The following is a 15,464-nucleotide window of genomic DNA, read 5'->3' on the forward strand; positions in this document are numbered from 1 at the left end:
ACAGCACATATCAAATTCTCATGCCTTAAATTGTTTTTTTTATTTTTTAAATTTATTTATTTATTAAGGATTTCTGCCTCGTCCCCGCAACCCCTTCCCATTTCCCTCCCCCTCCCCCGATCAAGTCCCCCTCCCTCATCTTGCTCTTCATGCCTTAAATTGTATTGCTTTGCAATATTTGGTTTAAAAAGAAATTGCTGTGTGAACAGCAGCTGAATTGAGTTTCATTTAAAAACCCATTAAATTGGGCCTGGAGACATGGTTCAGTAGTTAAGGAACACATGCTGATCTCGCAGAGGACCTGGATTTGCATCCAAGAACACGCATGGCAACTTACACCTGCTGTCTATAACTCCAGTTCCAAGGGGTTTGGCACCCACTACTGACCTCCATGGGCACTGGGTGAACATTCAGTGTATGTACATACATGTAGGTAAAATGTTAATACACAGAAAATAAAAAAAAATATTTTAAAAATCATTAAATGGCTCTTTTTCCCCCTTTGGATTAAGAAAGAATTTCCAAAACAGACATTAACACACTGGTGCCATTTTGTACTAGTTCTTCAGTGAAGCAACATTCTTAGCAATGGCTACAGCAAGGTCAAAATACTGCTCAACTATCAAGTAGTACAGGTGTTTAATGTCCTCCAATATTGAGTGTCAGCCATGATTTGGTCTTTATAGCAGACCCATTCCATCATACCCAACTCTCTTTGGCATTCAGCAAATGGTAAGAGTGTTATCTAAATGTTTAAAAGTAAAATTTCAATTATTATCAGTCAATAGTTGATTTCTATGCCTATTCCACAGAGCTGTATACTTGGGGATCACATAAATATTTCTCAGAAGAAAAGGGACCCAGGTTAGACAGAGCTCAAACCATTTTCTAATCCAATGACTCAGTCAATCCTCACCTCCTCCCAAGGGTCCCCACCTTCACAAACCCACTTAAAACTCTACCTCACAACAGGGGTTAAATTTCTACATATGAGTTCCCAGGGTGACATACAAACCATATTCAAACCAGAGCAAAATATTTATGCATTCTTCACAAAACTTAGATGTTATGCAAAAGTAGAGATGAATCTTACTCTCGCCATTCTTTTAAAACAATGTTAAAAGGAAATAAGGATCAGGAGATATATTTATTTAAAAGAATGTTTTCATAAAAAGATACTTTTAGAAGCTTGGACAAGGAGATGGAGAGACGGCTCAGCAGCTAAGAGCACTGACTGCTCTTACAAAGGACCTGGGTTCAATTCCCAGCACCCACGTGGCAGCTCACAACTGTAACTCCAGTACCAGGGGACTGATACCCGTGGTAAAACACCAATGGACATAGAATAATACATTGAAAAAAAACCCAAACCCATACCTAAATAAGAAAAAATAAGAAAACAAAAACTAACACTGCAAATTACAAAACTGAGGTAAAAATTAAATACTCAGTATTAATGATGAGAAAAAACAAAAAAATAATAGTGGCTTCATGATAAAGTTAATACCAGCAAGAAGATCACTAATATTAATGTTTTTTAAAAAGGCATTATGAAGTAAAACGTAGTGACAATAGTGTATATTTATAATGAGGAGACGATGCGGAAGAATTTTATGATAATATATCCAACTCGGGGAAAACAGATGTCTCAAAATATTATAGCTCAACACACTGAACAAAGACACAGAGAACTTTGATGGATTTGCATGAAAATTTTGGTCGAGGCTCATCATGTGAGAGACATCTGTCACCTTATATTTCCATGTATAAGACAGCCTATCTTCAAAATCTGTAAATGACACCAACATTTTTGCTTTGTACCAATTCTATTGTGAAAAAATAGTAAACTTATTTTAGCATCTGTAGTCTTGAGTCAATAACATTTTCCTTCAAGTGTTTAATTTTAGTATAATTTTTATTCTGTAATTTCAATTTTCTGAAATAATCTTAGATATTAACCTATTATTGCCTTAACAGTTCTTGAATATTCTTGAAATTTTTTAGTTTTAGAAATTTTTAACTTTGCTATCTTTCCTTCTGTATACCAATTTCTACATTCTCTGTTCTGAGTAATTTTTAATAAATTTTACCTTCCCGTTCCTTTAGTCTACATATTTATAATGTATGACAATTCAATATTTTTTCTTAGTTGTAAGTCTACTATTAAATAAATATGCTCATTTTGCTTCAAGTAGCAAAATAAAATAAAACTGATACTTAGTGAAAACTGCTCAAAAAAAAAAAAAACAACTTTTGGAAGCTCAAAATGACTTCACGTGAAAACTTCCACATACTCCCAAATACTATGTCCTAGTTCTAATACGATTTGAATCCCAGACAAGTCCCTTCCTAGAAAAAGACCATGATAAAAGCATTCCAATTCGCAATTCGGGGCCTGTAAATTTAGTTGTCTAAAGCCTAACGTACACATTAAAACGAAGGAAAAATGTATAGATTCATTTCTCACTCCCACGATATTAGACATGAAACTTTAAAAAAAAAAGCTAATTGAAAAACTGGATGCAGAAACACAGAAGAAAAAACCACAAAGTGACAAAATATCTCTTCTAAAACCAGGAACAAGGCATTTCTATCACAGCATTTCTCCAAGCATCAAAAGTTGGAATGGATTCACCTTCTAAGTCCTCGAATATAGCAACAGAAAAGGGGAAGCTCATTATGTTAGTCAGGGTCATCACTGCAACAAACACCTGGTACCCAACTTAGGAAGACAGGAGGCTTCTTTTGCTTGGAGGTTCCAAAGAGTGTACGTGGCTAAGCATGTGAAGGGCCTCACCTGAAGGAAGACAAATGAGGGAAGATGAAGAGAGCAGGGCCCCACAGTTCTCTTCAAGGGCAGGCCACCAACAACCTAACACCCTTGTGAAGCCCCAGTTCCTAGTATTCATCACCGCCAAGCTTAGGACCAAGCCTTTAAGTAGGTCTTTCCGGAGACATTCTAGATGAAAAAAATACGATATTCATTTAGTTATTTCACTAAATATAGAAGAGGTACATAATAAAATCAAAATCTCACTCACTAAAAACAAAAATCACAAAGTTCACATATACACACATACCAACACAAAGACAGACAAACACAAGCAAACAGTTACGTCAAACATTAGAATAAACAAGAGCTGGCGATGTAGTCAATGGTAGAGTCCCTGCAACATTCACAAGTCTTTGGGTATAGATGTCAGCCTAGGGAAAAAAAAATTTCAAAGGAGAAAACATGGATCACTAGCAATGCAAAGAAATTTTAACAAATTTCAAACAGAATCAAATAAACCATAAGTCCAACAACACATTAAAGATATTATATACTATAACTCATGTTAGAAGGAAGTTTCCATATATGCAAATCACTTTAATATACTATTTTAGGAAGGAAACATAGGAAATACACGTCTTATTTTTGATGCAGAAAAAGTATTTGACAAAGTTCATCATCATTTCAACAAAAAAAAAACAAAATCAAAACAAACAAACAAAAACAAAAATAAAAAAAAACTAATATCCCCTCAACAAAGGAGAAAGAGGAGGAAAGGGTCTTAACATAATAAACTCTGAATAACATATGTCACAGAGAACATGAGAACCTATTTTTGAATATCAGAAAACAAGATAAAGAATCCTGCTTTCCCTCCTTGCATTTTGTAGACATTAGATTTATCTAGGGGAGAATGAATATATGCTTTATTAGATGGGATTATAACAAATGGTCTGCATGATCCAATTATGTCTGCCATTACAGTGGACAAGCCAAGACTTTGTCCGGGAGGCAGTAGTGCTAGTCTGGTGCTGAAGACCTTCAGAATCCTTGGAGAACCTCTGGTCTTCATTCCACATTAGAAGTCCAAAGAATCTGTGTTCTAAGGCCAATAAAAAATGAAGCAGCGATAGTACTAGAAGCAAGAAGATATCAAGGGCAGGAGAACCAGCCATCAAGGCATGAAGGCAAGCAGGCAATAATCAAAGTTTCCGCTTCTTGGATTTCCATTTATCTGAGCTGCCACTAGTAGATTACTACCCACATTTAAGGTGGATTGTCACACTAAACCGATCAAGCAAACCCTTCATATGGCTTCTCTGTTAGGTGCTTCTAGAGCTAGTCAAGTTGACAACCAAAACCACGGGAGCACAGTGTAAAAGTCATACCACAGGTGATTCAGCAAGAACAAGAAATATGTCGTCCAAATTCAAAAGATGTGAAATTAACTGAAGTTTTTTTTTTTTCTGATCTCATATAGAAAAACCCTACAGATGAGAGGAAGGAAGAGCAACGGAGGGAGAGAGGAAGAGAGGGAACAAAAGAGAGATGGAAATAGCGATGGAAAATAACAGGAAGGGATGGAGTTGAGAAGAAGTGTGGAGGTGCAGAAGGGAGAGACAGAGTTAATTCAGCAAAGCTGAGGGATGAAAAAAAACCCATTAAATAAAGTCAATTGACTCTCTGTATTTGAGGAATGAACAATCTGAAAAGAAAATTAAGAAACCATCTCCTTGACGATAACATCAAAAAGACTAAAATACTTAAGAATAAGCTTCACCAAGGAAGCAAAAGGTATGTTGCACACTGAAAACTGTAATATATTTTTAAAAAAGAGATTTAAATACAACAGTAAATGGAAAGACAGGTCTTGACAGGTTAAATATTGTTAAAATGTCAATATTAGCCAGAGTTAAGCATACATGAAATATGATACTTATGAAAATCTCAGAAGCTTTTGACAGAAAATACAAAATCTCAAGGGACTCAAAATAACTGAAATAACTATATACATCACAGTTTAGGTTTTAATCCTCCCAAATAAATAACCAGAGCTAAATCCAGTACCTCAGAAAGTATTTGAAAGCACGTTCTAAAGTGTTAAGTGAGTTAACATAATGTTCCAAGGGTCCTGGTCCTATCGAACTAGCATTTTTTTAAGAGGAGAAACTCCAGACAGAGTGAGGCATCAGGAATGTGCACTCTTCATAAGTTCCCAGAGGCAATGTCACGTGAGGATATCCAGATTGGCCACTATAGTCATGGAGGAAGAAACCAGTAAAGACACCTGCTAAGACACCTTGATCTTCACCTACTGTTTCTGGAACCATGAGAAGTAAATGGCTATTACCTAACCCGTCTATGCTCTTTGTTCTAGCAGTCATGGCCAAGTAATACAGTAATCTCCAGAGTAACAAAACTGGAGCTGGGTATGGCAGCACAGGTCTAAAACACCAGCATTCAGGACACAGAGGCAGGAAGATTACACACAGATATGAGATCAGTATGGGAGACATAGTGAGTTCCAATCCACTCAGGGTTACAGTGCAAGGCCATGTCTCAAAATAAGTAAATGAGGAGCTGAACAGACTGCTAAGCAATCATGAGACCTGGAATTTGAATTCCAAACACCATGTGACAGGCTGGATCTCTCAAACATCTCTAGTTCCGGCTCCAAGGGATCCAGCATGTTCTTCTGGCTCTGTGCAGACTCAGCACATACACACACACACACACATACACACACATGCACGCACGCATGCACACACACACACACACACACACAGGCACGGCCATGTACACATACATTCATACAGACACATGTTCATACAGACATATACACACATAAATAAACAAAATCAATCTTTAATAAATGAAAGGAACTAAGTTGACGATTACACACTACCTAATTTCAAAACTTATCAGGGAGCTACAGAAATCAAAAGAGAAAACACAGCACCTTATTTCTTACCTCATTAACGCCATAAAAACTAATTTGAGGTAGGTTATAGACCTAGATGTGTTAATATAATTGACCTCCCTGGAAAAAATTTGAGAGTGCACATTCATAATTTTATAGCTGGTAATGACTTCTTAAACATGACACATAAAGTGCTAGTTGTAAAATATTTATAATGTGCTTCATTAAAATTAAAAACTGTTACCTAGCCGGGCGGTGGTGGCGCACGCCTTTAATCCCAGCACTCGGGAGGCAGAGGCAGGCGGATCTCTGGGAGTTCGAGGCCAGCCTGGTCTACAAGAGCTAGTTCCAGGATAGGCACCAAAGCTACAGAGAAACCCTGTCTCGAAAAAACAACAACAACAACAACAAAAAAAACTGTTACCTATCAAAAGACAGTATTAACCTAGGCAGGGTGCTGTGCTTGACTTGACTTGGCAAGCTGAGGGAAAAGGATTCTGAGTTTGAGGATGATCTGGGCTATATAGTGAGATCTTGCATCAAACAAACACACAAAACAAGTATGACCTATCAAAATCATAATTCTGGGAGCTAGAAAGATGGCTCAGTTGCTAAAAGCACCTCTTGTGCTTGCAGAGGACCTGGGTTTGATTTCCAGAACCGTATGCTAGCTCACAGGCAACTATGAGTAACTCAAGTTACTGGGAATCTGATGCTCTCTCTAACATGCATGGCCACCAGGCACCAAGCACACATGTGGTATACAGACACTTGTTTAGGCTAAACACTCATACACATAAAATAAAAAAAATTCTAAAAACATTAACTTAAAAAAAAAAGACAAAACTAAGAGATTGAAAAAAGCTAGCCAGAGGCTGGAGAGAAATTAAAATAAGTATGTCTGATAAAGGCCTTGTAGAAGAAAGACTGAAAATCCAGGTGTTAAAGATGATCTTGATCCAAGTACCTAACGAAAGAGAATATCCAGCCAATCAGTAAGAATGTGAACACACGTCAGCAAGAAAATAGAGATTACAGCATTGAGAGTTTGGCGTGCTTTGATTATGAATGCCCTCGCCCATAGGCTCATATAATTGAACACTTGGTAACCAGAAAGTGGCACTATTGAAGGGATCTCAACAAGTGGACTTGCTGGAGGAAGTGTGTCACTGGGATTGTGCTTGAGGTTTCAAATGCCTTTGCACAGCTGAGTCTCTTTCTCTGCCTATAGATTAGAAAATAAACTCTTAACTACTGCACCAGTTCCTGCCTGCCCTCACCATGACAATAATGGACTAAACCTCTGAAACTGCAAGCCACCCTCCAATTAAATGTTTTATTTTAAGAGTTGCCTTGGTCAGGGTGTCTCTTCACAGCATTAGAACAGTGATTAAGACAGAGATCAAGCCACCTAACCAGAACAGCTGATGGCAATGAGGACATTAGACTGGTGGGTCTGGAGTAGTCATAGTGATCACATACCTGTCTCATAGTCTCAGTGTACATACAAGAGAAGAGTGTTCTCACATCCACCAGCAGAAAAGGTGAGAATGTTCGATATGGAAGGATAGTAGTTCTGGGGGTTATTTAATGGAACACTGCACAGCAAAAAAAAAAAAAAAAAATGGATTTTCCACAACATGGGTAAATCACCCAAAATTGAACATAAGTAATTGAACATAAAAGTAGAACAAAAAGAAGTTCTACCTATAAAATACATAAACACAAAGTAAAGTAACAGATGGAAATGAAGCTTAATATGGTGATTATTTTGGGAAAACCCACTGGCTAGAAGGAAACATAGTGAACTTTCGGGTGGCAATTGGATCTTTACCCTTGTTCTGTCATGGCAAGATGCATACATAACATTCATGCATTTTACTGTTTTACATACCACAAAAGAAGCAATTTTAAATATAGCTCCAAGGCAATTATTTTTCATACTGAATGAATTATAGTACTTAAGCATGCTTATGAACAAGTCAAACCCTCAGGAAATGAACCTTCTAACATAACCATTTTAATATAAATATTATAGATATGCATACTTAGAATACATGCTAATTGTTCTTGTCACAGCTGAATTATTTGCAGAGGTGCTTCTGAATCTTGGCTACACTAGTATGGATTCTTCAAAGAATTGGGAAACAGAGATAACATAGATACAGAATAAATTTATTAAAAGGAGCTAGTTCATTGATTATGAAGGCTAGGAAGTCCCAATCAAGGCCAGAAGAAAACTATAACTCAAACCAGGCAGAGAGACTCAATTCTCCCCTCCCGACCTTTCATTCAATTCAGATCTTGGTGGATGTACAATGTAAGGCACACTTGGAGGACAAGTCTTTTGAGTCTACTGATCAATGCTCGTGTCTGGACATTCTCTCCTCAGACATCCAACCATGTCAACTCGACACTTTCATCGCCTCAAACTACGCTTAATCTCCAAATAATGTCAGGAAGACTAACGAACATACTGCCTTCCTAACATGACACATCCATCATGCACAGAACTGGAAATGCACTCATCTCTCTTCCCAAAGCAGTGGTAAAGGCTTTGAGTTATGTTAAATCTTGATAAACTTAAAACCTGACACAAAATAAAGAGTATCTTTACACTGTGATATAAATTTGGTGCCCCGTGTTAAAGGAATAAGAAGACAACAAAGATATGTGACATAAATGTCAAACATTTACAACAAAATGAGGTCATATCCACTAACAGTTCTCATTTCTGTAACTGGTCCCATGGCTGTTGCTGATATTTTCCACTCCTGTCTTTGCTGAAGGGTACGGACACTAGCACTTACCTACGAATTCGCTATTGATCATAATCACGGGACATAATAAAATTATTACAGGCATACCCTTTCCTCCGTAGGGTAAAATCTGATGCCCACTTGGCAATCCGGACAGCTAAAACAGCAGCACGCTTTTTCTTATCAATTCCAAGGCAGAAGGGGCCCAAAATCACCAGGGAGAAGTGTCATTCTATTAAAATGGCAACATTCCTCCCTGTGGGAGGAAAACATCTGGGCCAGTCAAACAATCGAGGAGAGGACAGGAGCAATAATTGTGGGTCATGAGGGTAATAAGTTAGCGAGTGGTGTCAGACTCATTTGGAGAGCAGAGCCACAAACTAAAGACCTTTCTCCGTCTTCAGGTATAATGTGATTTGTCTCATTAGGCTCTAGGCTTACTGAAGACATTCACTTGTCCATCGTTCCACGATTCCCTTCTGAAACAGAGCTTCATGTCCTGTGTCTATCCCACCATTGACTCCTGGAAGTACACACTGACTCTCATTTCAGTTCTGCCAGTGAAAATTTGATCTGTGATATATCCCACCTCATACCTAATGTGGACAATATCCAGATGAATATCTGACTCTGAAACTGAGACAGAAATGAAGACTTCTGAGGGTTAGGGGAGGGAATTAAATATGACTTATATTTGTGAAGGATGTGGGTTATGGGAAAATGCTTTGGACTATCTGTGGCTGCCCTCAAAATCCCTATCTTGAAACTACAGGCTTCCCTGTGCCGCTGCTTGGACGTGTTGCATCTGGGGGCATAATTACGTCATCAGACTGGAACACTAATGTGTTAGCTATGGTTTCTATTGCTATGAAGAGACACCCTGACCATGGCAACTCCCAAAGGAAAGCACTTATTAGGGCTGCCTTACAGTTCAGAGGTTAAGTTCATTGTCATCACTGAGAAACATGGTGAGACACAAGCAGACATGGTGCTGGAAAAGCAGCTAAGATCCAGATCGGCAAACAGCAGGAAGAGAGTGAGACACTGGGCCTGCTTTGAGTATCAAAGCCTAACCCCACACTTCCTCCAACAAGGCCACAGCTCCTAATACTGCCTTTCCCTATTGGTTTATGGGAGCCAGCTTTTTTTATCCAATCCACCAGACTCTAAGAAGAGACTTGAGATGTTCTTCCCACAAAATGAGAACACAGCAAGATGGAAGGGTCTACAAGCCAGGAAAAGGACCTCACCACAGAACCCAAACATGTTCACACCCTCATCTTGGACATCAAGCTTTTAGCAAAATTGTTAGTAATTCCATAATCTCTGGTTTATTTGCCATAGCAAAACCAATTAGGTAATTATAGTCTTGATCATGAAACTGACATAAAAACTAACATTTCTATTTGGGACCCATCCCATAATGGATTAGTACTTTAAAGCAAGACTGTGTTCTAAGGATGTTGTTTTCCTGTTGGCTTAGCAGCTCCAACTGAATTTACTGCTGGCATCTGTGGCCACTCCACCTCCCACAGTCAGTGCCCACCACTCAGGCTGCGGCTTGATGAGATTTCCAGTCCCACAGACACTCGTTCTGCCGCTGCTGCAAAATGTAGTTTTTAACTAAGTCTCTATCACTCTGTTTACCAATAAAGACTCAGGAGTCAGACGTTGGGGTGAAAACCTGGTAGGTAGCTCAGAGAGGCAGAGGAGCAACCAGCTGAACTTCCTTTTTGACTAGTACCCAGCAAGAGAGTCTCTCTCTAGCCATCCCAAACCAAAAAGACCATGAAACTCCAAGTCCCTCCCTACTCCTTCCTGTGCTCTTCTGTGGTCTCTATAGCTAATTCCTGTCAACTTGCTATTCCTGTCGATTTGTTGCTGGCTCTACCCCAATTCAAGGCTGATTTTAACAACACAGGCACAGGTTTCACAGTGCGATCAAATATCCCACAAAAAAGGGAAGACCAGGTAAGACCAAAGTTCAGGAATTATCCTTTGGTCATCTGTTTATGACATTACCAAATCATCTGCCTTTCCCTCTCACACGTAATAGCCGGAGTCTACATTCCCTGACCTTTTCTGATAGGGATGACTATAGTGAGTCCTAGTTAAGGAACTATAGGTAGAAAAGACCCAAGTCCAAAAGATAACACCCTCTCAAATGAGCCACTGTCTGTTCTCTAAGAAAGGTCCTATTGAGGAGGAGAGGCACAAAACCAGTGAGGGGAGCTTCAGGGTTGTATATAACACATATGGCAGATTATTAATTCACTGAGAAATTATGTTAAGGCACCATGATGCTGCATTATTACAGCAGACTGCTTAGGTCCAATGAGAAAGACAAAGCAACAAAGCCATCAGTAAAAGAACTTTCACTAAGCAATGAAAATAAGTCATAGTTCATTACTGGTATAACATTTTGATTCTGTTGAAAAAAAAAGAATGGGCATTGCTAACAAAATACCACTCAGTGCTGGAGTTCATACTTTCTTATGCAATGGGTTGCAGGCTGGGTTGGAACTCATGACTACTAGTTCTGAAAACAATCTGCTCTTGTGAATACATTGCCTCATGTCAACGGTCTATGTTTGCCAGGCCAGAGAATGAACACAATGGTTATAAAACGGAAGCTTTTATTAGTTGGGTTTCTTACTGTTCAGACAACTTTCTCTATACCTTTTAAAGATACCTGTATCTCTGACAAAGGTCTTCAGCATCTTCTCAGACCAGATGGCAGCAGCAGATAATGGATTACCCCAGATGGCAGACGCAGATGATGGGATAAAACACACACATACAGGCTCTCTATCACTTTATAAGTAGGACACAAGCAGAAGGTCAATCTGTGTCTTGATCAGCATGAAGCAAAAGTTAACTTTGATGATACTGAGGTAGTATGTAGAATTAATGCTAAACACCCAAGGCTATGAAGGGGTAGTGGATGGTCACTGGCTACAGAAACAATAAGAACCTCTTAATACTGAAGAGTCTTATAAGTTCACAGTCAGCGTATACTTATCCGCATCCTCCCATCTCCAGCGAGAAGAGACTTGAGCAAAAGCTGCTAAGTCCACAGAGCTGGGGCTTGACCTGACTAGAGTGACAAGGAATGAAAAAGGGGCAGACACACAGAGAAGGGATCATAGGGTGGGCTATACTTGCTCTGGGGGAGCAGCAGCAACTAGAACATAATCTAGACCCTCAGCCCGTTTATCATGTATAACAGACAAAGGGGATGGCTAGGAAGACTTTAGCATTAACTTTCGCTTCACCCTGGGGGAAGGCTTTGCTACTCTCATGGGTCTGAGACACTGGGATCCCTGACACAGGGGTGCCTATGTTAAACAATACACATTCGCTGGGAATACTTCTTCCAATCTTGACATACTCGCTCAAGGCTCCCTTGACTTCCACAAAAGGTTGCCTGGAACTTTGTGCTCCATCAAGATGGGTACACAATAAGGGTTGACATAACCTATAAAGACTAAATCAGTGCACACTGTACATGTATATGTATATGGATGGATGTCCCATATCCTAATACTCCTCTTAGCTAGGAGATCAATGGCCAATAAAAACCATAATTGAGCAGTGGAGATCTTCTAATACCAGCTTCATTTTTGCCTACGATGAAATTGGAACAACAATCACAGTCAAGATTATAGTACTGACAAATCATGAACAATTACAAATTTTTCTTCAGAAGTTTACTATGGGTATACAAAAATACCTGTTGGGCTTATTATTACTTACAGTTCAGTAAAGACAAGAGAATTTGATCAATCCGCACGAATGCATCAATATAGATGTTAATACCCCACAGAAAAATAAGCGATGGAAAATCTGAATTGCAAGACCTGGATGGAGGTGGGGGGGGTCCCTGGACTTCCCACAGGACAGAGAACCCTGATTGCTTTTCGGGCTGACGGGGGGGGGGACTTAATTTGGGGAGGGGGAGGGAAATGGGAGGCGGTGGCTGGGAAGAGACAGAAATCTTTAATAAATAAATAAATTTAAAATTAAAAAAAACATTAAGTAGTTACAAATACACCATTTCTTGTATAAAAAAAAAATAGAAACCTTATCCCTCTGTATCTTGGGGCTTGTTCCCGGAACCGTTCTCCCTCAAAAAGTCCCAGATACTCAAATCACTCACAGATGGCACAGTATTTGCATATAGCCTTGTCAGTGCCTCCCACTTTGAGCACCTCCTATCTCATGCTCTGTCAACAGTACATCTGCAATAGATGCACTGTACTATTTAGGGGACGATGAGAGAAGGCCTGCACGGCTCAGAACAAATATTTATTTAAATTATATCCTATTCATAGTTGGCTGAATCTAGATGAAGAACAAGTACCTAGAAAAAGAAGGCTGACTACATTAAAATTTAAGTAAAAGCAGGTATGGTAGTGCACACCTACAATCTCACTCCTCCAGTAACTGATGCAGGAGGACCGTAAGTTCTTGGCCAGTCTGTGGGCATGTAGGACACGCCCTGTTCTAGGCTCTGTTTCCTTCTTCCATTTTTATGTTCTCAACCAACGTTGGTTGGGGTGTTATGAATTCAATTCAAGAAACGCACAAGTCAGAATTAGCATTATTCCTCCAGAATGAGCCCAATCAGCATCTAGACATATCTTCCCATTTACATCCACCATTTATATAAATAAACTGAACATGATTATGCTGCTATGGATATGCAAAACAGCACCAAGCTGGAAATCAGCTAATCGCCTATTAATCATCTGAAATTTTAAACACATTTACTTTAGCATCTGATTCTAGTAGTTTAATGCAAAAGTACTCATACAAAGACCATCTTTCTAACATTTAAGTTAAAAAGTAGGTCACTGAGTTATGTACATACAGATAAACAGTTGGCAAGATGGCTCAACCGTAAAGAACGCGTCACTAAATCAGACAACCTGAGTTTGACACCCTGGGCCTACAGGGTGGAAGGAAAGAATCAACTCCTAAAGTTTCTCTCACTTCCACTCATGCCCCCTCAAGACAAAATAAAATGTAATAAAGTATATACAGTATTTTAACTCTTGTTAGATGGCATGGTTTAAAGATTTACTTTCATGGAATAAAAAAAAAAACAATTGTATTTCCCTAAATATTACCAACTATGCTCCAAAATAAAACTCAGAGCAACTAAAGATGTGTGTATAGTCTGATGAAATTATACATAGCAACCTCCCACAGAACCAAAGATGGCACTAAGGACAAGAGCTTCACCATTAGAAAAGACATTTTCTAATCTCTCATCCCAGAGATGGCATTAACTCAGCAGAAATTCAAAACCTCAGAAATTTGTCAATCTCAGTTGTCAAATCTTTTTAATAAGAAAAATGAAGTGCTGACCTCCATCTAAGACTGAATTACCTGTTAACAGGTTACAATTCTATGAAAAATACAGAAATTTCAGCCAGCAACCATAAATCATAAATGAGAAAAATGGGGGTAAGCGGAATGCATTATTCATATCCTATGCATGACAATCAAATTTTAATTCCATCAAATACAAAGGATGCAGAAAGTCAACACGCATCCCTTTCCAGGTGATAACAACCTTCCCCACTTAGGCCAGTGTATCTGAGCACTGAGTGCAGTGCCCAGACTGTCACTCAACACTGAAATCTTCCATAGCAGGCAGAGGAGGCAGGAGGAGCAGGTACCCAAGGTCATCCTTAGCTACACGCAGAACTCAAGGTGAACCGGAACTACATGACATAACACAGTGGCTCAAGAAAAAACAAAAACCAATTTAAAAAGTAGAAGCTCCATTTTCTCCAATTACATGGATCTTTTAGAATCCCTCCTTCCTGTTGTTTGAAGAAGGTTTGTTTAAATTAGTAATACCCATTGAACGGCAAGAGAATTGCCTCTTGTTTCTGACGGAGAGGTAGAGAAGGAACAACAGTGATGTTCTCTTCATGAGCAGAGCAGCAACACAGAAAAACTAACCTCACACACTGAAGGATATCGGAAAAGCACGACTGGTAACAGAAAAAGAACCATTCACTGCTCTTCGGCTACTGTAATTTTCCAATACTTGGCTGAAAAGCAGACAGACAGAATGTGCAAACAGCAATCTCCTGGCCGTTTGCCTTGTTTCCCCGCCAGAAAGACATGCAATAAAGGCTTGAACAGAAGTGTCAGTTGTATTATCGCAAACCAAAACCAGTTGTTTCTCTAGCCACACACCACGACGACAAAGAGTAGTGTGGTGCTGAGGAGTCGGTCTGGAATGCGGCTGAGGATGCCCACAGTGATGTCACTGTCTCCGTGGCCGACATCTAAGGGAAGCTGCTTGCCTCTTTTAGTACTTTCTTGACTATGTGCTGTTGAGTTTGATTGGATTCAAACTGGAGACTTCTATCGCTGAGTTGTGTGATATTTTTTCCCCAGCACCGTATTTCACAGAAAATGAACCTGGTAAGACTGGGTTCTGACAGCTAATGACAACTAATGATGTTTCTGTATCAGAATTGTTTCCCACTGCGATGGACTATAAAGGGCAGTACTTTAGCATGGAGCAAAAAGCACTTTCAGTGAGGCACAAAGCATAAGTCAACATAGGGCTAATCTTGGAGACTCCAGAGAGAATGTGAGTCTCACATGCGAGCTTTCTGTGTATTCAATGAAGAGCAGGCATGTGGGACCCTCAGGCACACCAAAACAACCATCAAAAAAGTTAACTCGCAGCCATGGATGTGACTTAGTTGGGAGAATACTTGCTCAGTGTTCAAAGCCCTGAGTCTGCGTCTCAACACTATATAAACTGGACCTGGTGCTATGCATCTGTCATTTCAGCAACTGGGAGGTGGAGAAAGGAGTTCAAGGTTATCCGCAGGTATATAGTAATCTGGAAGTCAACCTGAGACACATGAGATCCTTGCGTGAGTAGAAAAGAAGAAAAGGTGGAAAAGGAAAAAGAAAAAAAGAAAAGAAAGTTGAATTGAAATATAAACCATTGAGAAGCTATGGAAAATAACACCAA

Source organism: Microtus oregoni, unplaced genomic scaffold (assembly GCF_018167655.1).
Source record: "Microtus oregoni isolate MIOR12 unplaced genomic scaffold, Mior012 000090F_ref0000504, whole genome shotgun sequence".
NCBI lineage: Eukaryota > Metazoa > Chordata > Mammalia > Rodentia > Cricetidae > Microtus > Microtus oregoni.